General features: G+C 40.4%; 1 protein-coding gene across 2 annotated transcripts in view; it reads left to right on the forward strand.

The window, feature by feature from the left end:
• LOC130204506 (ephrin type-A receptor 6-like) overlaps positions 1-22,676 on the forward strand; it is a 148,517-nt gene that overhangs the window by 14,692 nt on the left and 111,149 nt on the right. The window contains exon 1 of one of the 2 annotated variants that reach the window (XM_056431282.1): positions 4,288-4,313. The exons of the other annotated variant lie outside the window; for it this stretch is intronic. The gene's annotated coding sequence lies outside the window, so the exon portion shown is untranslated. Of the gene's footprint in view, positions 1-4,287; positions 4,314-22,676 lie in introns of those variants that run through there. 2 annotated transcript variants of the gene reach the window in all.

Here is a 22,676-nt window from a genome sequence, read left to right on the forward strand (position 1 = left end):
GTGTCCATGCAACTCTGACTATAAGCAGTCCTTATTTGACCATGTTTAACTCCCCCTATTTTCCCTGGGTATAAGTGTGACACATCCATAGTTTATTTTCAGGTAAGTGCCTTCCTTCATGTAGTGTCTTTCAAAATGTCAAGTGCATTACTCAATGAGTTTACTGCTTGTGGGTGCAATTTCAATCTGTGTCATATCAGTTGTGAACTCCTATGACATAATAAAGATGTATAAATAAGTCTTTTTGAGAAAAATGATGTTTAGAATTGTAGGTGTTTACAATGTGAGCAGAAATAGTTTGAGTAGCAAGTGCTAGTGTGCCACCCAAAGCATTATGGGTTAAGTAGTGCCAAAACAAATACAAAAGTTTCCCTCCGTTATGTTCAATATCCCTGCTAAGATCCAATGACCGTGCCATAAACCTGTGTTCGTAAAAGCCAATGGCTCTAAGTGTTTACGAGCAGTAGCGCCAACATAACGTCGTGCAAAGATAGCATATTCGCTCGCTGAAAAATAGGGTTTCATCTTGAAATCACTGTTCCATCTATCTCACAGGAATGCGATAATCAAAAGGGTTATCATGACCGTAAAAGAGGAAATAAAAACAAGATGAACGACTGCATTCAGACTCAATCAACAAAAATAAGCAACAGCGGTGGTTCTAACAGATCCTCCTCTTGTGTAGGTTGTGTTGAAGTGGTGGAGAGGCCTGGCAGTCAGCACGACTTATTTTTTCATTCATTTTTGAGCAATGTCGTGTTTCCTCCATCCTCCACTCTCCTTACAACTCCACACTTGCCACAGAGAAAGTCTCCATGGGTTTTGACTTCACATGATCCTCCGCTGGAAGATCCTTAAGGGCCCCCTAGCCCTTCTCTGGCTCTCTATCTCTCCCTGCAAGGCCCTTGGTGGCCCATATCAGGGTTATGGAGGTGATTACATCATGTAGGTCGTGGTGACAGCCGCCCACAGCATTAAGGAAGACGAGAGAGCGAGGCTGCTGCTGCCATGATTAAGCTGTCAGCCCTCTCCCATCCTCACTCATCCGCTATCCTCCGATTTACCATTAATATTTAAGGCATCGAGGTGAGAGGGCCTGAGGGAAGGTGTGAAGATCTGGGGAGGTAAAATAGTTTAAATCCCCCTCACTACCAGGGAGCCAGCAAGAGGAAGTCAATCCCCACCATATTAGACACAGCCTGGTATCAGTCCGATACAGCAGCACACCATGTAGCTGCCTATCAGAGTCGCCACTGGTTGGAGTTCTGGATATAAGCTGCCATCAGTCGGTCCTGCCCAATGCACATCTTAAAATAATTTCAACTGCTCCAACATGATTACCCGATGATGAGTTTGCCAGGAATATAGTTGGTCGTATGATATAAATGTGAAAGGTGAAGTGGAAATTGGGGTGTATATTTATGGATGAGTTTTTATCAATAGCCAGTAAACAACCCTTGTAAAGAGAGTACGGTGAGTGGTTTTCTAGAAGAGGAAGGTTAACCACAAATAGCCCAGACAGTGGTGGCCTGCCAGCATTAAAACACAGGACACAGTGGCATTCTTTACACGGTAGTCAGCCCGTCTCCAACACTGGTGTGCAATGCCCCTGTCTCATACTTTCTGCATAATCCCAAGACTTTTTAAAGTGTCCTTGAGGAAGACACAGAAGCCCTGAAGCTCTCTGTCAAATACTGTGGGTAAGAGCCACAATGGAAAATGGATGGAAAATTAAAAGAAATGGTATTCTACCCCAGGGGTGTAGAGTAACACATTGCATTTACTTGTATCACTCTGAAAAGTTGTTTCTTTGTGTACTTTTAGTCTACTTTTTAAAAATTCTTTAATATGGGTAACTTTAAGTCGGGCTATAGTACTTTGTTACGTTTATATTTGCATCCAATTTTTGATTTTAATGTTCACAAATGCTTTTATAATGGAGAGATACTGAAGATGAAAGTTTGACTGACTATGAATTCCTCTCTATGAGCATCCTTACGTATCATCATTTCAGTGGCCTGGGAATAAATTTCATTAAAGTGAAAATTAAAGGAAAAGACTGAGATGTTTTAATCAATTAAGTGTTGCACTTGGTGTCCCTCATCACAATTGTATTTCCCTGTAGTTCCACACCCACGGCGTCTCCAGCTCAAAAACAGAAAAGTTTAAAAAAGATGTTTAAACACTAAACATCATCGTACGTCTTGGTCATGCCCAGCCTTCACTGGAAGGTGCCCTTTCATTATTTTTACCTGCTCTGCTCGTAAGGTAAATAGCCTGTTTTAATTGGCCCACAAGGGGAAACAATGCACTGTGTTATGTTTGTTAATATGACTTTACTCAATGTGGTAATATCCTCACATTCACCCCTAAACTCATTAGATGTATGCATATTGAGCAGCAATTGATCTACATCCTGTCATTCAAGGACTTTGACTCTTCCTCCAGTAAAAGTTAATAATTGTGCGAGCATTAGAACCCCAACAGCAGGCTGATTCTTCAGTGGAAAAGATGTGGGGAGGTAGTTTTCATGAGGCAAAGACATGTCTCTCTATTCTCAGTCTTTCTCTCCATGTTCTGAAAGGATGATAAGGGATGAAGACCAGGGCGTCGGAGGGGTGAATGAGAGAGAGACAGGAGAGAGGAGAAGGAAAAGAGGGCTGATTTGGCGTCTGCATGCAGCCACAATAAGCTCCACTCAGAATGTGCAGACACACTGCTGAAATATGCATGAGTCATTTCCCAGTGGCGGGTGGGGAGTGCGAGTGGGGAGAAGGGAGAGGATAAGTTTATTTATTAAATTACATGAAACAGCTTTTAGGGATTAAACATGCCTAATGTTGCCTTTTGTTTCCAGTCATTGACATCATAATGGCTTCTGAGCATAGGCAGGTTGGACCACAGAGAGGGACGGTTGTCCATCATAAAGGGAGGGAATAGTCCTATCTTTATCTATTGTCAGAGATCTCAAGCAGCTAATAAGTCAAATCTACCAGAGGCATACAAACAATGCATTATGTAAGCGGGAAGTCTTTCTTTAATAGCAGCCAGCTACTTCGTCATCACAGTCACCTGTGATGTGGCTATGATACAGATTAAGTGCATTAAATATGTACATGCGTCTTCTTTTTGTCAGCTGCTGCTGAAAACCGTCCTCTTTGCTAAGCTTGCTTGGACTGCCTATTGAAGGTACTTGTGTCTTACCCTCATGACAGTATGGTCGCCTCAAAGCCCCAACATTTAGGACAGGCAGCAACCATTGAAACCTGTTCTTGATTGCAATTGTGTCTCGTAAAATGAATCATTGAGAATAGATTAATTCCATTAAAAAAATTATAATTATATATTTTAAGAAATCTGCATGGCAATGTATTAAAACGTATTACAATCATACTTGGAATGGGTGCTATTTTGTGTTTGTACATACCACATATGTCATATGTCGTTCTCTTCTATGTCATCGAGGTTGACTGTTGTACAAAAACTACACCATTTAATTTACATTGTCTGAAGTAGGACGCTGTAGCAAAAACAAATGGACATGTGATTGACAGGCTGGGGAAGCAAAGCATCGTATCCATACCGTTTGGGATTCCAAGTCATTTAGGATTTTGCTAATGTAGCTTTTGCCATCAGCCTCCCACTGTGCTATTGAGTGATGATGCACCATATTAACACCCAGCTCTCTTTATCGTTCTCCCAATACAACATGAGATGAGCAAGCTCAGGCAGCCGCTACTTGACATGAAGTCCTCTGAATAAATAGGTCTATCAGTTAGGGAACGTTTCTCAGAGGATTGCCATCAGATTCAGGCTTTGAGTTGGGAGGGTGTCTGAAAAGAGAGAGAGAAGAGAAAGTGATAGAGGGAGATTGGAGGCCATGCCGGGGAGTGATTGGATATAACGAGAGAAGGTAAGGAAGATGAGTAACGCATCAAATACATATTCAACTGCTTACACAATGAAGAAAGCATTTGCACGCTCTCTCAAGCCTCTTCACTTCACCCCAATACTCATCCGTAATCTTTTTATTGCAATATTTAACCACAGTAATTGATTGCAACTACACGACCTGAGGCTTATCTCAAAGTACTTCCTGCATCCCTAATACTATAAGCCTTGAGAGTGAGCCGAGGGAGGGAGGAGGGAGAGAGAAATCTGTATTTCAGTGTCCTTCATAGCTCAGATAAACTTCTCTAAAGCGCGCCGCTGAGTGATGGCCAGCCACGCTGCGAAATGGAGAAGAAGAAAAAAAAAAGGGAATAATCCAGAATCACTCCACTTCTCCCCACGGAGGCTCTAATATAAAAAAGGTATGATGATTTAGCACATCAGTGTTCGTCTCAGGGACCTCTGCCATAACCGGGCTTAAGCAGTGCCGGGGGATTCCTTAATTGGCTTGTTTCTTGTCAGGGACACACCGAGGCCAATATCTAATGCGCTCCCACTCGGCATCTCGCTGACAGCAGAACATATTCTGACAGCTTTTTGGGCTTACCCTCAGCATGGGAGGAATACAGTGTGGCTGAGTTAGAGGAAGACGGTGGAAAGCGAGGGGGACCGAGGCACCAGATGGATGCAAATCGGAACTAGAGGAGAGAATAAGGGAGGGAAGATTGAGGAGGTTATAAGCGCCTTGCTGAATGCAGGAGCTGAATACTTGAATATGGGAAGTAGCGGGAAAAAAAATGTCATTTGTTGTTGCCGTTAGACAGGCAGAGTTTCCACAGACAGGCTTGCGTTTCTTTTGAAGAGTGAAGAGCTCTGGAAATCTTGAACATGGTGTTTCAGATACAAACAGGTCAATAGTTCAGTCTAAATAAAGATGTTTCTAGATAAGAGCTCATTTCAATACTATTTTTAAAATACTCTCTTAATACAATACAAACCTACTCGGCCTCTAATTGACTTTCCCTTATATTCTTATCTGAACCAAGCTCACCGTTCATGCCTAAAGCTAACCAATCCAACCAATGTAAACCAATGAGTTCCAGCCAATCAAAGGCAGAGTGGGGCGGGATTTGAGCCCGGAAACAAAGGAAAGTAATTTTATGCAAAAAAAGTCTATAGCTTCGGTCTCAAGTTGACTCTAAGAATGCATTCATATCTTTTAAACGTTATTACGTACCGGATACACTTAGGATCGTGTAATGGTGGGTTCTGACAGGTGATTGCATATTACATTTGTTTTAGAGAATAAAATATCGTGAAATGATCCTTTACAAAACATACAAGTATAGCAGGTTTTCTGGAGCCGAATATCAGTTTCGCTGGATGAAATGACAAATGGAGCCGCTCGCAGATAATGGAAAATATAGTCTTAAGTGACCCAGAGGCCAAAATGAGCCTTTGGGTAATTTACTCTTACAACAGTTTGTTGAAAGAGAAGTATTCTGTAGCACCTCTTCTTCGTGTGGGTTTTTTCTTGCATTTTAACGAGACTTGTTGTCTTCTCTGGCAATGTGAGCAGTTAATCATGGCGCCCGCACATTGGTTTTGGTAATTCACAAGTGTAGTTTTCTCTCTCTTACACTGGCATCTTGTTCTCGCCATTCTGTTGTACTCGTCTCTTTGTGTCTTCTGATTCCCGCCACCCTCCCCAAGTTTGACCATCCTCCTCCCCTCTCCTTCTCCCCTCGTCCTCCCTCTGCTGCATATTGACGTTTGCGCTGGGAGGGAAACATCTAGGTGTACGTGTGCGTCTGGTTTAAGATGAGCTGACACATACGGGCCGAAAACTCGAAACACAGCCAAAAGGAGACGAACGAAGAGAAAGAAAGAAAGTGGGACAGGGAGAGGTTAAAGCCAGAAAACAATTCATTTTTTATTGGTCGTTAGACAAGCAGTTACAAAGTTATACCTGTTCTCAAGCAGTCAATCATGCATTAGCACAGACAAGCAGATAATCAGAAGTTATATATTCACACAGCAGGGCAGCCAATAAGACGCTCATAGTTACTATTCATTACGTATATTCATTCAGAAAGATGAAAATGGCTTTTAATACTGCGATATGGAAACATGTTAGAACAATTGGAACTCCTGAAGAACCTTCAGACTCTGTTATTATGATCATTCAGCGTTCTAATTATTTAATTAGGATTTATAATTGTCATGGCGGACTACTATACAAAATAATGAAATTGTTTGGTAAACTTTGCATTTTTAAACTGTACTGCAGATACTCACTGTAATACGGGTACATTCTGCTGATACACTCACTCAGAGAAACAGGATGATACGTTATGTTATGATATGTTTCTTACTCGAGTTTTCTTCTCAAACGTCACCAGTGTCCTTGCGTCTCTATACACACACACGCAAACACACCTACACACACACACACACACACACACAGGCTATTGCTCACATTCTCATGTGTACATTCACTCTAAAAGAAGAACAAGGTTGCCCAGATAGAGGACACCTGCTCAATGTCAAAGTGTTTCTTCTCCACTCGGCGGTTTGCTCCTGTCTGTTACGCTTGACTTGTATCAGAATAAACATTACAGTGACACGGTGGCATTTCTACTGTATTCCATAGCTAAACCTCAACTCTACAATTTACTAGCTATGATTTAACTGCAGTGCCGGCGGGCTGATCACAGACCCTAAACAAGACCGTGTATGTTGCTTGACGAACCTGTAAGCAAGGAACATGGAAGTATAAGTGGAAGTATTTAAGACATCGGTTTTAATTTCTTTCGGACACTTAAAAAACGGTTTCAACCAGGAATCATAGCACATGTGTAATTGTTTGTGGTGCAGATGGCCATATTGCTATAGTCACACATGATCATGTCACTGATTCTGATGATGTAGCTCAGCAGAGGCTTTCTGCTCTGTTTTTTCAACCTTGTAATAAAACCCTTTAAAATCTGTATTTTGTTTCAAATTATTCCACTGCCGTCAAGCCTTGACAGGCTCCATGTATATAATCCCATGATAAAACACGCGATCTTTATAACATCTCTGGCATTTGAGAAATTGTTTCAGTGTGGTGTAGAAAAAGTTAGTAATTTTTAATAATCAAGGTTCTAGAAATCTGTTGAACTCTTGGGGTAAAGAATGTGTCAGGCATTATGGTTTTATATAATTGTGTAAGTAAGATCCTGAAAAAAAGTGCTGAATGACATAATTTTTTTAAATAAATTGCTTTTATAATAACATAGTCATAATTTCGAAAAGTACCATAAATTAAATGTATTGCAGGTTCTGTTTTGTAATAGTAATCTTAACCCAGTTAATAACCCAGTTTTTACAAATATCTTTAATCATGGTGAGTTGTGAACCACAAACAGGTCTCAGAAGTCAGTCCCCTTTTCAGTGTCCTAAACAGTACTCGACAGTACTATTATATATCTCCAAGATATCATTTCCAGGTGAATTTCTGTGAAAAATCTTACACAAATCTGATTTCAGCTTTCTGAATTACTTCCAGATTAAAATTCTGAATGAGAAAATGATCTTCCTTCAGGATGAAAGGCCAAGTCGTTCTATCAACGGGTGAACATTGTTCTTTGTCTCCTAGATTATGTGCAGTTGATTGAAACAGGACTTTTTTTTCGGGGCTGTCTATCGTCTTGTAATAGCTTCACAGTGCTCCATCAAGATCTGACACGTCCATTTGTCACACTCTCTGTGGTCTGATAGAAAACCAAGGGAAGTTGTGCACACACACAAACACACACACACACACAAACACACCGTTCACACAGAGACTGCTGCGTAACTCCCAGTCTACAGTACATATGGTGTATTGTATTCTCTTGTCAAAATAGAACAAAATACATCGTCATCTGTTTTGAGCATGTCAGTAAGCTCGGAAAGAGCTATCGGAGAAAATCCAACCTGACACTTTGAAATGGAAAACAAAAAGGTTCCAAAGAGAGATTAATCAAGACAAAGCTGACATTTTATACTCCCTGTCTGATCAATAGAGTCAGGGGAGTGACAAGCTAGAATAGAAAATGCATTATTAGTTGCAGAACTACAAGAAAGTACTTTTGATTAGGCCATTTGTAAATGTTAGGGACATGTCACTTCATTTAAATGCTTCCTTTTGGTATCAGTTGACATATTTTATATATCCTTTAATCTTTTTAGCCATATAAGAGCCGAGAAAAACTGGATGATACCATAAGCCATTCACATATAAAAACAATATGAAACAAAGGAGAGTAAGGTTTACTGTATGATGAACGGGACACCACTTTAGACAATACTGTGGACCATAAAATAATATTTATACTCATCATAAAAATTAAGGGACATGCTTGCTCCCAATTTTTAACCAAGTCAAAACACAGACCTTTGGTTATCATGGAATGAAAACTATATTTGTCAACTTGTAGCAAATGTAGTTTTTTAAAGCTCATATTTATTTTGTATTTAATTGGGGGGGGGGGGGGGCAGTGTATGCTTTTATTAAATAGTAGTCAATAGAGAGATGAGAGGAAAATAACCTTTCTGAACAAGAGGGAGCTCTTGATTTCCATATATTTACAACCTCAGATTCTATAGTCTCTGAGAAATATTATTATTATTATTATATTATTAACATGAGTTTTTGATCTCAATCGCTATTTTTCTTCAATACAGCATGATGTTCATTCAGTAAATTAAGGTCCCAGTTAGAGTAAAACCGACCATAAAGTATGCTTTAGGGCAGGCTTGCTGTGATTGACAGGTTGCTGCCACTGTCAGAGCCGTACACAGCGTCTCTACGTCACTCCTCCGCATTCCAAATATGGTGATTTACGTTCACCTGTACAAACAAGTTAAGATAGCGACGGCCATGAACCCAAATGGCGACGGCCATAAATCAAGATGGCGACGGCCAAATGGCCAAACCCGTGGCAGATTACAAACCGATGGGTGATGCCCCAATGGCTATCTCCACTTCTTATATACAGACGATGTGTGTTACACGTGGATGACACCCTTTACCGTCGCTGATGCTGCTGCATCAGTCAGCTGTTGCAGCTGCTGAAGGTCAGGTATCCTGTCATGAGGAAAATTAAAATGGCTCCAATTTCATATTCAAAAAGTCAAATGGTTTCCAATGGGTTCAAATAACATGCCTCCATATTCATAGATTCTCTGTTCCCGGGGCCAGAGAGAGACAGTGAGAAATGGACCACAACTGATATGTGAGATTATTTAGCTTGGTAGCTGAGTAGAGTTTACATATTTCAGTGTCAAACTGCTTTTTTGGAGGAAACGGAAAACCTTTCATTTCAGATCAATCTGAATCAAGATCACTCACCTCCCAAATTCCCTCAATCCCAATCAACAACAGTGGAGGGAATGGATGGATAGGAGCTTTGCTGCTTGCTGTAACAGAATGCCGGAGTAGAAGATTGATCACAGCACCGCAGGACACAACTGCCACCTTTCTCCCTCCTCTCCTCTCCCTTTCTCCCTCCTTTACTCTCCCTTCCAGCATTGGTTTCAATTTACTAAACCCTCAATGATGGCGAAGTCCCCGCATCCAATATCATTTGTCTCTAAGGCTTCCGAAACACACTTGTAAACAACATATCTGGGGAGAAAGGGAAGAAAAGAGAGACGTGGTCACTTAGCTAAGATTCCTCCCCTGGAGCTCCACAGTGTATCGTCTTTGTCTCTTTCACAAGTAGAGAAGAATTTAAAGTGAAATATCTTATTTTTCTTCTCAGCTCTCAAGTCGAACTTCAGTCTAGAGCTTGGCTCCTACTTGGGAAGGTGTGTAGGGCCGTTTGGGGTCAGATGATGGTTTCCCTAAGTGGGATTTGGTTTCATCTGAGATTAATGCTTTGTCTGGCACGCTCTATTAGATGCACTTAACATTTTATCCAAATTCTGAGGATGCTGAAAGCCGCGCCCCACCGCATGCTCTCTCTACCTTTCTCTGTGCTGCTCCCTCGATCCTAATTGATCGAGCAGGCCAGACAATCCCGTTTTGTCTGCACTCGTTTCCAGTCAAGCTTGTTTAAGTGTTGGACAGACTGGAGTCAGATGGCTTTGCTAAGGCAAGATGTCTCCTGCTGTCACCAGACAGACAGGCAGATGTGGGTGGAGAGACAGCAACACACTAACTCAAGACCCAGAGGGCGAACAAAAAAAATTATGTTCTTAATCCTGGAAGTAGCAAAGAGTCCTCGTGGACATTTGGGCTAACCTTTACATGCACTCTGAGATGTCAATACAACTTCTCCTTATATTTCGCAATGTCAGTGATCTCCATCTCTAGCTTTTTTTCAGAAGAGGATACTCATTATTTTCACAGCAGGGAAAGGTCACGTGTCAGGAAAATATATTCAATAAACCTTTTCTAGTCTATCTGTCTGCATCTTTCAAAAAGACAAGACGATTAATGGACGGCATTATCATTGATAAAATAGCAGCGGACTCAGAGTAAGAGTAATCCATTATATATGTTGCACCTTTCTTTGGACAGTGAATGGCTTTGCAAGCCTAGAGTTATTTGTTGTGTTTTTTCTAGTGCTGTGAAAAATAACGCGTTAACTCAGTTAATTCAATTACAGGTTTAACTAGTTATTTATTTTTAACGCATTTAACGCATGCGCAGAATGAGCTTCCAATCCGTCTGTTGTTGGTCGTCGGGACGAAAAAAAATCACTTGCAAAATGAGCTTCCAATACACCACTTCAATCTGAACTATGTCCGCTCTCATGCAGACGGTCGTGCTGTTCATCGGTAATGATCCTTCCACAGGTTCACCTCCGGAAACCTTGTTACGACTTTTACTTCCTGTAGATCAGGGGTCTCAACACGTCGATCGCGACCTGCCAGTCGATCGCGGCGTAGTGTTGGTAGATCGCATGATATTAAAAAGATTGGCCCGCCCCCTGACATGTTCTCCAGAGCACGTCTTTGTTCTTTTATTAAACTAAACGTCTGTTGTTGATCGTATCTCCACAGCAGCATGTCATTTCTGTCTCTTCGCGTTGCGTTAACACTTATCAATCTCCGTCTCGCGCGCCACAGAGCTCCGTGCGCGCATCGGGACCGAGCAAAAAAAAAGTCACTTGTCAATCTGTCCACCTGTCCGTGTCCGGGCCGGTGAGGTTTCAGCTTTGCAGCGGTGTCCCCGCCATCCCTTTCATCACGGCCCAGTTCATGAAGAAAACCCACACAGTCAGTTTGCCTCAGCAGCTGCTAGAGGAAGACTAGAGGCCTTTAGATTGTGTCATGGTGGAGTTAATGGTTGACAAACAAGAGAAAATGTTCTGTTTAACCCTCCTGTTACCTTTACATTTACTAACATATTTTACCCTCGGGTCAATTTGACCCCAGCAATTAAAACCTCCAGAAAATTATTAGAATTAATATTGCTTCCCAAGTTTAAGTGTGAGGTACTTTATGTTTGTTTGTTGACTACCTAAATAGCCCTTTAAATAAATTAAAAAGTTGATATTTCTTATATGTTTGACACAGTGAAAAACAGCCTGGGGTCAAATTGACCCCAAAGAACACCGACATTAAACATTGAATGGGGTCAAATTGACCCGAAAGGTAACAGGAGGGTTAAACATTCTGTTTAGGATGAAGATGTATTAATGTTCCATATGGAAGAAAACTGCTAAATAACTGCTGAGTTGCAGCACCATTGTATAGAAGAATGTATAAATGTATATATCCGTCTTTTGTCATAAATCTCTATGTTCTCACAAAATATACCGAGAATATCGGTAATATGTGATTAATCATGATTAATCCACAAAAACCTGTGATTAACCCGATTAAAAATGTTAATCGTTTCACAGCCCTAGTTTTTTCTCCCCATTTTATGTAGTTTTGCAGATAATTCAATGTCAGGTTTCGCAGGCTGTGTATTATCATGTGCTTCATCCCACCAACCCAAGTCGACAGTCATCTTAAATCTCATCTTAACCTTACATCTCTATCCTGAAGCATCCCTTGAAAACTGTCCTCCAATTTGTGTTGCCCTTATCTTTTCTATTGTTACGAGAGAAGCTTTGGCCCTCAAGCTTACAGAAGTGTTTCAACACACACACACACCTCTCACATTGTTACAAACAGCTCTGCATGCACCAGGTTCTCTTTACCTCTTGTCCACTCTGTCTTAATGTCTTGTGCCTCCAGTGCTCTTCATCTTCCATCTTCCCCCATCCTCTTGATATCTTTCTGCCGTTTTCTTCTTTCTCACCACCTCTCTGTCTCAACCCTCTCTCAAGAGGCAATGTGTTGCCGATGTATTTGTGTGTTGCATCCTGTATGTCTGCAGAGAGATGGCAATTTAATTAACTAAATTAAACGTTAGAATACAACTGATGTTTATAGTGTTACTCCTTAATGAGCAGTTATTTCCCTTATTCTGGTGAAGCATAACTTATCTCCTCATCATACTGCTGCTGCCTTGAACTTGAACACTTAGTTTCACCATGTCAGAACAAAAAAGCAGATTTGAATTGAAGTGAATTGAGTCGCAGGGAAAAACGAATGAGATAGTGCTGACCTACAGTTTAAAATGTCAGTTGTATTCTTATCATTGACTCCAGTTTTTGGCTAAAGTTGATACCAGTTAGACCCCTGCTTTTGAATCGTGACCACAGATCAGAAAAAGTCTTAGCTTTCCAGACTGAATAGGTTAAATGTAGAGATTATTGAGATTATAAGAGAGTCTTCTCATGAATTAAAGACTCACAATATCAAGCATAACAAAGAACTCGGTTTGAGAGCTAACTATTGGTTTAGAGTATCAAACAAATATAACTCGACACTGAATCCATGTTCTGGGTCTGTTTGTGTGTGTCTGTGCAGCGTGCTCCCCTCTACCTGGGCGACCTGGTCTTATCTAAACTGTCTCTGGTTGCACCCGGCTTCCTCCCCCACTGGCTTTAGTCTGTGTGTGTGTGTGTGTACCGCTGCGTGCAGCCGTCACTGTGATCTCACATCAGTCAGACGCTGCTGAGCCAAACATTGACATTCCAGACTGCCCGCCCGCTTCTTTGTCAAAAATAGATATGCAAAACAACAAGCCTTTTCCCCCTCGTTTTTCCCACGCACAGTTTGCCTGAGCCGGTGGAGGGATACAAAAAAGAAAAGGTCTCCGGTCTGTGTAAGTTCAGATGAGACAGAGTCAACGTGTCTGGAGGGGAGTGACATATCACCGTTTAGGCAAATGAGATAGAGAAGAGGTTCAAAAGAGAAAAGGTTCATGCCCTTATCCAGTGTTAATCCTAGATAGATAGATAGATATATACTTTATTAATCCTGCAGGTGGATAGGCGCGTACAGGCATGTGGGTTTGGACGCTGCTAATGAATTATAGTTTTCCAACAGTGAAGATACTGTATTCTCATTGTGATTTACGATCTGACCGGTTTCATGTGCAAACATCAAGGGATTCAGTGCTTTTGTTAGCCACAGGGTTGAATTCACTCAAAGAAAACTGTCCCACAAAGACATTTTAATTGAAACATTACAGCTCACTGCAGAACAGCACTCTTACCTGACTCTAAGTCGAGCATTATACTCCTGTTATAAATACAAATTCCTATAACTACAACCATATATCTACTTGTAAAATGTATTTCATGCTGATAAGACACAAACATGACACAAACAATATATCAGAAGCTGATAGGAATGCCATTCATTCATTGCAGCTATGTGGTCATTAAACAAAGTGTCAGACACAGATCACTTTAAGCCGATGACGGCGCTAGATGAAAAGTGAGGGCATTATGCAAAGGTCATCCTGAAGGAGACATGAATGTGTCTCCCAAAAAAGTCTCGGCAATACATGCAATAGACATTTCACTTCAAACTATAATGTCAACCTTCTGTTGGTGCTACAAGTCAAAGTCAATACGTCACCAACGTTTTTACAATGTATTGTGAAAAAGCAACTCAGCAAAGAAGGCACAATGTGGCATTACCCGCTTCATACTTTCAGATGGGAGCTATTTGCTTTGTTGTTGTTGTTATTTGCGTTGGTCTATTATGTGTCAGATCAGCGCCTCGTAATGTTTGGTCTGTGTTAAAATCGAGAGCCAAGGTTGGCCCTTGTATTGGCAATAGATGGAACAGGCTGTGCTCATTGCTGTTAATGATAGAGGTGTATGGGTAAATTATTATGGGGTCGATGTCTGACCAAAGAAATTATTCCAGTGGGAGGAATTTACTCAACAGTTAAACCTGCAATCAAATGCCTCAAGGGAACACTTTCATTTTAAGAGTTTTGCTCACTGGTTTGTCATAAATTATCCGAGGTGTTTACACTATGGCCAGAATACAACTCTAGAGGAACCACTTAATCTGTATCGTTTGGGTGTCTAATCACTCTAAAAGATGCTCCACGCACAAAGATAGTGGTTATCAGCTCCAAGCAAACATCAGTCCAACATAATCAGTCTTTAAAATGTCAACTCAGGTCGATCACTATCTTCAGTGCCCTCAGCTCTCTTAGGATGATGACTGAGGCCATCGCCAACAGGGTGTCACTTTGTGAGCACACCAGCGGGATGACAAATGGATGCGGGTGCTCTGGCTCCACCCTGCTGGCCACCCATCCACTGTGATGGATGCAGGAATGAGTGAAGCACAGGACTTTTGGATTTCATTTGCTCACCACTGTTCACTTCTCCTATTGATTTGGGGATGTGCTGGCGACAGGCAGTGGGATAGTGTGTGTGTGCATGTGTGTGTGTGTGCGTTTGTGTATGTGTGTGTGTGCGTGCGTGTGTGTGTGTGTGTAAAGAGTGATGTGGTTTACATCTTAATGTACTTGTTTTAAATTGAAGAATCAGTCCCTTAAGAGCAGTGACAAACGAACAGATATCTGAGAAGGACTTAATAAAAATGCATCTTTGAATTGACCATTTGTAGCAAATGGTCCTAAAGTTAGATTTCTGAAGTAATATGGCAACGGGCGGCACCTAGACGCTGCCGACCAATAGCTCCTATGGACTTTGCAACCTTTTGACTGTTGTTCCCACTATCTTACCTGTGAGCTGCTGCATTCTGGCATCCTGGATCAAGCTGCATTTGAAGGGTGCAAACAAGAGGAGGCGCATTTTGTCTCCATCGGTGATGCTTTGTGCTTGTACATCATGTTTTCCCTGATATCCAGTTTTAATAATTTAAGATGCAAGCCATATTATCTGCCCCTACTATTATTGTTTGTTTTGTTTTGTTTTATTGTGTTTTACTTGTGTAGCAAATGGGCTTCACATTGTGCAACCCTGCGTTGCATAATGACAACAGAGTATATCCGTGAATATGAACATTAACAATCAGCTGATCGCATACACAGCTGAGAAAGAACCAGTGATTGTGATGCATGCATGAAACAGATGATGCCAGTCAGCTCTAGCAAGTCCAACTTCAGTGTGCTGTCTGGAGTAACACTGTGCTCCATCTGGCATACAGGTCTGGGTCTGAATGATAACGATTATAGCCATAATTTACTGAAATATCAGACGTCTAATATTTGCAACCAGCTCCTTTCAGAATTTGACATTTATATGTTCCCACCTGCAAAGCTTCAGAATTATAGATTGCACTCATTAGTAATTCTCCTTATATATCCATTAAATAGAATACAGCAAGTGTACTTGATCATCCATACCTTAGAATATTAATAATAATCTTTTAAAGCAGAAACAAAGAAATGGTACATTACTACCCAGCTCTGTCAGCACTAGACTGTAACGGCTCCTCCCTCCTCCATCTGCCCAGGTTGGACTTTCATTTTTTCTGTCTGTCAGTTGTTGTCTGTCTGTTGTCCGGTCTCTGTATGTCTTGACTTGCTGGTCTTCTCTTGTCGTTCACCTGTTTGCAGTTATATGTCACATTTAGTCTGTAAGCTTTTACGTTGTATCTCTGACATTATGTTTTTATTCTGTCCATTTTAACATTGTTCTCCCTTATTTTATTTGCTTTATCTGTAGATTGTATTTGTAATCTTATGTTTTTAGGTTTGTTCTTAACATCAGCAACATTGGGACTACAGATGAAAAATAGCCTCTTGGCTAACTCTGGCACATTTACTGCAAAGTTTTTATCAATGTGCACTGTCCCTTATTAAATAAACCATTAAAAATATATATATATATATATATAAAGCCAACCTAATGGGTTGATCTAACGTCAAAGGAAAGTGTTTCAAAGTTGACAATATATTGTTCTTAATAATTTTACATAAACCTAACACACTGTCCACTACACAATTAAGAGACATACAAAGAAAAGGGAGACAACTGATTACAAAGTAAGGATTGAAAGTAAGTGTTGAGGTTACTGGCTCTGTACTCACGAGGAGGTCTACCCACAGGCTGTCGCATGGCGTTCATTCCTTTTGTTATGGTGCAAATGTAAAGGATTTTCTGACATGTTCAATATTGTTATGCAGTTTCCAGTGTCAAATGATATTAATATTCCTCAGTGGCACGCCTTTACTTATTGAATTGGAAGTCTGAAAGTACACAGTGGAAATCTATTTCCATAATTCTCCAATCAAAGTATTGATTGTGTTGTCGCAACTGTTAGACACAATGAGTTAAGCCCCACTTGTCCGTGATGAGCTCTCTTTAGACATAAACTATTATAAAATGCACACACAAGAGCATAGATGTTTGGGTAAAATGGAATGATTTAAATTAAGCTTGTACATATATCATATTTGTCATTTTCAACTTGATATACTTGAGAGTATGTTTTATTGTAAAATACATTTTATTATATTTGATATGGTGCGTGTGTTAGTCTGGAGGTCATGAAGTGGTTTTGAATGTATAAATGTTTCTGATCGTCTCTGAAACTAAACCACATGAAATGGGTGGTGAAGGGGTGGTTTGGGTGCCCGGGGATTTTATTCGCTCTCTCTAACAATCAGAGTTAGCAGTGATCCTTAATATTCACAAGTTTAATTGAGCATTTTCACCTTTTTTCCTTACTTTTTCCCACTTTGTTTTAGTTGTTGTACTTTCTTTGTATTGTTTGTTCTTTTCTCATAAAGTCAAAGAGCTGACATCAAGTTCCCTAGTGAGCAAGGACTCTTCATCCTTCTCCCTCATTTCTATTGTGTGAGGTGGAGGCCAGAGGTATTTCATCCATCACTGAGGGAGGCTCTGGGATTAAATAAAAATCTCTCAATCCCAGTGTCAGTGGCATCGCAAATGCACACACACACACACACACACACACCCTCACACAGTTCAGCAAGATGCATGCTTGTGACAAAGTGTAGAGGTAAAGACAGAGATAGAGAGGGCATCGACTATTAGACAAACAGAAAAACATGGGGATAGAAAGGGACACAATAGATGAAGATGGAGGAATAATGGAGAAATAGTTTTGATAGAGAAAAAGAAAGAATCAGAGGGAAACAATAATAAAGAATGATGCAACAGAGAAAAGAGAGAAAACATGTTTGTTTGTTTTACTTTGGTAGAAATGCTTTTAATTACTGGTGGTGAAGAATGCACTCTAGGTATGGAGAAATAACAAGTTACCTAAAAACATTTTGCAATACTTCCTGTTGAAATAAGAATGAATGTTAATTCAGATTCAGTTATCCTTTTCTGCCAGAGTATTATTAAGTGTATCATGTCTTCGTTGTTTTTAGAAACAGAAGCATTGACATACCATCAATGGGATTAAATGTGTATTTAGACTTTGACAAGGCGTGGTGGCATGTTGTTGGTGCCAAATGTGACTAATTGGTATCTTTTCCCAGCCAAACTTTAATGTGATATATTGTTATAATGTAATCAGCCGGCTGGGAAGTTAATGGAAAAAAGGACATGAGAGATAAATGACCCAACAGGGGTAAGTCCAGCAGAGGGAGTAATTCTCATTGTTTTAAAGTTAATTAGTTTGTCCTCACATTGATGAACAGCAGGGTTTTATATTTTACGCCCACTCAGTGTCAAACTGTGACAAAGATGGCAAAAGTAATTGCTCTCCGATGTTTTGTGGAGAAATATTGTCCGATGGAGGGGAAGAAAGACAAAAAGAGAAACAATAAAGATGGACAATGATCTGAAGAAAGAAAATGTCTATCTTTGCTTTAATTGAGAGAGGAAGCCTCCAGAGACCAGAACACACCTGCTCCCAAGTCCATGACACAGTGTGTGTGTGTGTGTGTGTGTATAGTCGCAGCAGGAAAGAGCATGTGTTGTTCTAAGAAGAGCGGTGAGGCTGCAGGACACTCTGCAGCATCCGGCAATCACCGGTGATGACAAAAGAAACATTTTATTATAAATATTTCTACAGATCAAGTCTCCTGTGGAACAAATGAACACCTGTGATTTGATTTGATTCATCTTTCACACCAACAATATACAATATGCAGTGTCCTTGTTTCCCCATAGGACATTTGTAATTCCTCCCCAAAACTGCGGTGGGGCCTGCTAAAATACAGCCTCTAGATAAAAAGGTGAACTGTATATTATTTCTACTATATTTTTATATTATTATTCGGGCACATAGACAGCTCATATATTTTTATGTCGAACCATTTACATACTTTTGACTGTCAATACCTGTTTATTGCCATTCATTGACATATTACAACACAATTGTACATGGTTGAATGTGTATCAGTGAAGTGATTTTAGTTCGTAATCATGTTATCAATAAAACATTTGAATGTCCGATGGATACTTGCTCCTTTACACAGTAACTGTGTGTGTGTGTGTGTGTGTATATATGTGTTGTCTGTGTGTGTTTGTGTGTGTGTCTGTCCCACTGGTTTATTTTAGTAATAGGCCTACTTATTAAGTAATTATGTATTAGTAGGTCATAACACATGGAACACATGGAATCACTAAATGTTGAATTTCCATTAAAAAGTGCTGTTCTCCGTAGGGCTCCAAGTTTTACAGTTTAAATAAAAAGAGCTCATCTCCGGGCGAGTGGCCAGTAAAACGTCTGAATCTCTTTCATGTGCGGGAGTGATGGGCTCTGAGGGCTTTGGTCTCAGGCTGCAATCAATCAGACACATTTGACCGTTTTTCAATTATACATGTGCTGGCTCGATGGCAGGTTATTGAGAGGGGTTCACTTTAAGTTTTCTTCTTTGAAAAATAAGTTCTTATTCAGATAACACATCAGCAGCGTGACACACAATAAATTGTCTATGGTCCCATCAGGTTGGTGATTTCAAAGGGACTTCAGGCGTTGGCCCAAAGGTGTGATGCTGTCGCATCATATTTTGAAGTCAATTAAGAGGAAATCCATTTCATTGCTTGTAAGACGAACTCAGTGTCTTGCTCTTGTAAATGTGAAGCAGCAGAGTGACTCATTTTAAAGTGCTGACACCACATAGCTGCTTGACATTATCAGCGAGCTGACAGGATGAGGATGTCTTGAAGGCTTTTAGATCACTTTTGAATGGTGTTTATTTGGGGATTCGAGGAGCAATATGTTCCTATCACCGTGGATTGTTTTCACCCTTAGGGAGCAACCACAACAATATCTCTGCCTCTACCTCTCCGTCTCTGGCCAGAGTCTATCTCCAGTGTCGTTTGAGCTCATTTAATTGCCTCCTAACTTTAGTAATTCTCTTGTATCTCCTGATGAAACACTCTGGAGCATCCCTCCATGCATGCTTAACTCGTTTTATTCCCATCGTTTTCTTTATCTCCTGCTTTCTATTTTCTCTCTCTCTGTTTCACACAACTTTCTCACACTACTCTGTTACTAAAGAATGTACTCCATTAAGAGGAATGTTTTCAGTCGTAATCAAGATATTAGAATGCTGATTCCTTAAGTACAGAAAGCAGCCTTGATACATTATAAATTGTCCTGGGAAGGCTCAAAGCTGTCTGACGTTGCTCCGTGTCCACAAACACAGTCCTAGGAAAGTCGTGTTCAGTTCTGTAGCGGTCACTACTGATAGGTGATAGACTGGGGCTCCATGGATTGCTCGGTTGCCCTTAAGCAACCATTAAAAGAACATAACGTTTAATTCAGACACTTGACACCACTCGGCACTTTTATGTCTGTCAAGCATCATAAACCAAATTTTATATAATTGGCAGAAACTGAAAACATGTATTATATTACTTAAATTCTGACAAATACATTGTCATGTGTTGCCGTGGAGAGAGAGGACCCAAATGCCAACATTACTTCCAAACCAATATTTAATTCTGAATTCCACCTAGACAGGTAACACAGGCACCCCCACACACACGATCCAAACAGTATGAAGCCACACTGGGGAATGATACAAACAGGGTTTAAATACACAGGCAGGCGGAGGTGATTGGACAACGGGGAACGAGACACAGGTGGACACAATGAGGGCGGGGCCAGCAATCACACAGAAGGAAACAATCAGGACCAGGGCAGACAATCACAGGGAGACAGACGACACAAGGACTCATGACAGTACCTTCACCTTGCCTGTGTATTACTGTCATGACCCGGAGTTTCTGTCTTGTTTTGTGGTTTGGAAGTTATGTCGGCATTTGGGTCCTCTCTCTCTACGGCAACACATGACATACATAATTTGCAATAGATTGATCTTCTGGCTTATTAAATACAAAGTGTTGTCCGTTCATCTCTTCGAGCTTGAAGCCATTGATACAGTTGCACAATACCTCTTGTCTAAATATCTTTATCACCAATCTCTTGTTTGTCTGTTCAACAGACAAGCTTATACTCTTTTTCTTACATTTTAATAATGACTTGATTCCCAAGTTATGTCTCCAATGTTGAAATGTCAAACATCTTCAAGACACGGTATCGTTCTGTATTATCTAAACTTGTTCAGTTTCTTTTCTAAAGTTCCGAGCCTGCTGTTGTTGAAGGGAAGCTTTGCTGCTGCATCTTTCCTCCCACTGACACCTCTGCAGGTCAACAGCGGACTAGGTGGTCAAATCTGATTGAAAACCCATAAAGGGTGGATTGAATTTGCATGTTTAAACACTTGTGCAAGTTCCAGGGTCAGAACAAGCAGAGCATCTGTGTAATAAAACAACAGAAACCCCCCAAAAATCAGTTTCGGGTAAAAAAACAAACACCTGTTACACCTTAGAGGCCGACCTCTGGTGGATGGACTGTGCTCTGTCTACAATATATTACATCAAAACAGCATCATAGAAGAGCCGCGGTATTGAAAATCCTTCCGTCAGGATCTTTTTTTTGTGGATTTCTTTAGACCCTGGTACAACCCCGAAATATTTGTCCAAGCGTAGCTTGCCGTAGCTTCATTTTTAAAGGAAAAAGTTTTAATTAAATCACTAAACTGTCTGTAAAAATGAGTACATATATCTCCCATAATGCTGAACTATTCCTCAAGTCAGACATATAGTATGTACAGTGCAACAAGGCAATTATGAAGGTAGATATGTAATTAGGGTTCAATAAATTGTATCTGAATATGAATACATTTAACAATTTCTTTAATACATTTTAAATATTCATCACTCACTGTTTAATTGCTATTATTGTGGAAAGCTGGACACAATGGATGGACAGTCTGTGATACTGTTCCTTCTTTGCTGCAAAGTTAAGAGGCGAATCTTTAGAAAATTATTTTTGGTTTTTTATCACAGAATAAACTCACTTTACCTTCATTTACTGCAGTTCTTTGGTATGCCCAACAGAATCCATTGAGCATAGCCTCACGTGTAATGGGCAATATCACATCTAATAAAAATATATTTGATTGACAGTAACTCTACAATTACACCTTGAGGGAAGAGCAGATTAAAGTGTTTTCCTTGGATGATTGAATTAGAACATGTTATTAAAAAGGATAATGAGTATGTGAAAGCAAACATTTGGCTTTAATTATGACGCTCATCCACAGGTAATATTTAGCTAAGTGCTAAATAGCTTATTAAATGCACTAGTTTATCAGGCAAAAAGTCCTGGTAAATTAACCAGCAGCTCTATTGCAACTCTCTGGACTGTGTTTGCCTATAAAGAAGTTGTTTTCCAGTCATTAATTAGAACGGCGATCTCCTCTCTCAAACCGGAGAATGGGGACATAACTTGTGTGTTTGTTGTCGTCTGTTTACTTTTAAACACTAAATGATTGTTCTGTGAGTGTGTTGGTTGTTTGGAAATTAATAGCTTCATTGTTGGACTTCCTCACCTCACCTCCCACTTGCATCTCATGCTTGTCTCGTGAAAACGTGTTGATTATAGTGTTACTTGCCAGGAGACAGTAGTCCGTCTACAAATGTGGCTGAAGTAATAGTGGGAGAAGTATTAGTTTGAAATGATACCGTCATCCTATAAAAATTACATTAATTGGTTTGGATATCAGTCTAAAAATAATGCCAGACACACACAAAGGCAGACGCAGCAGCTTGTGGAGGGTCCAGTGCTGCATTGTAAGCAAAGTGATTTGAAAGCCCCTTTTCCCAGGCAAGTAATTTGATTCTTGGAGGTCGGGGTTGGATGGTTTTGGGGTCACCCATGTAGCCAGTCCCCACTCTAATAAAACCAGAGAGCCTTGCGGGACCAGGGGGCTAAAAGCCCCCATTAACTCCTTTCCTGTCAGCATGGGGACAGGTGACCTCATGACCCTGCCCAGCTGTGACCTGGGAGGTGCAGAGCTGATGACTGGCAGCTGGAGTCGGACAGCAAGAGGAAACATACCTTAAACGAAATAGGAGCATAACACATTTAATGGTTTCTTCGTGGGTTTTTTCTTCTTCTTTTCTGCCGGTGTTGAGGATAAT

Source organism: Pseudoliparis swirei, chromosome 2 (genome assembly GCF_029220125.1).
Source record: "Pseudoliparis swirei isolate HS2019 ecotype Mariana Trench chromosome 2, NWPU_hadal_v1, whole genome shotgun sequence".
NCBI classification, from domain to species: domain Eukaryota; kingdom Metazoa; phylum Chordata; class Actinopteri; order Perciformes; family Liparidae; genus Pseudoliparis; species Pseudoliparis swirei.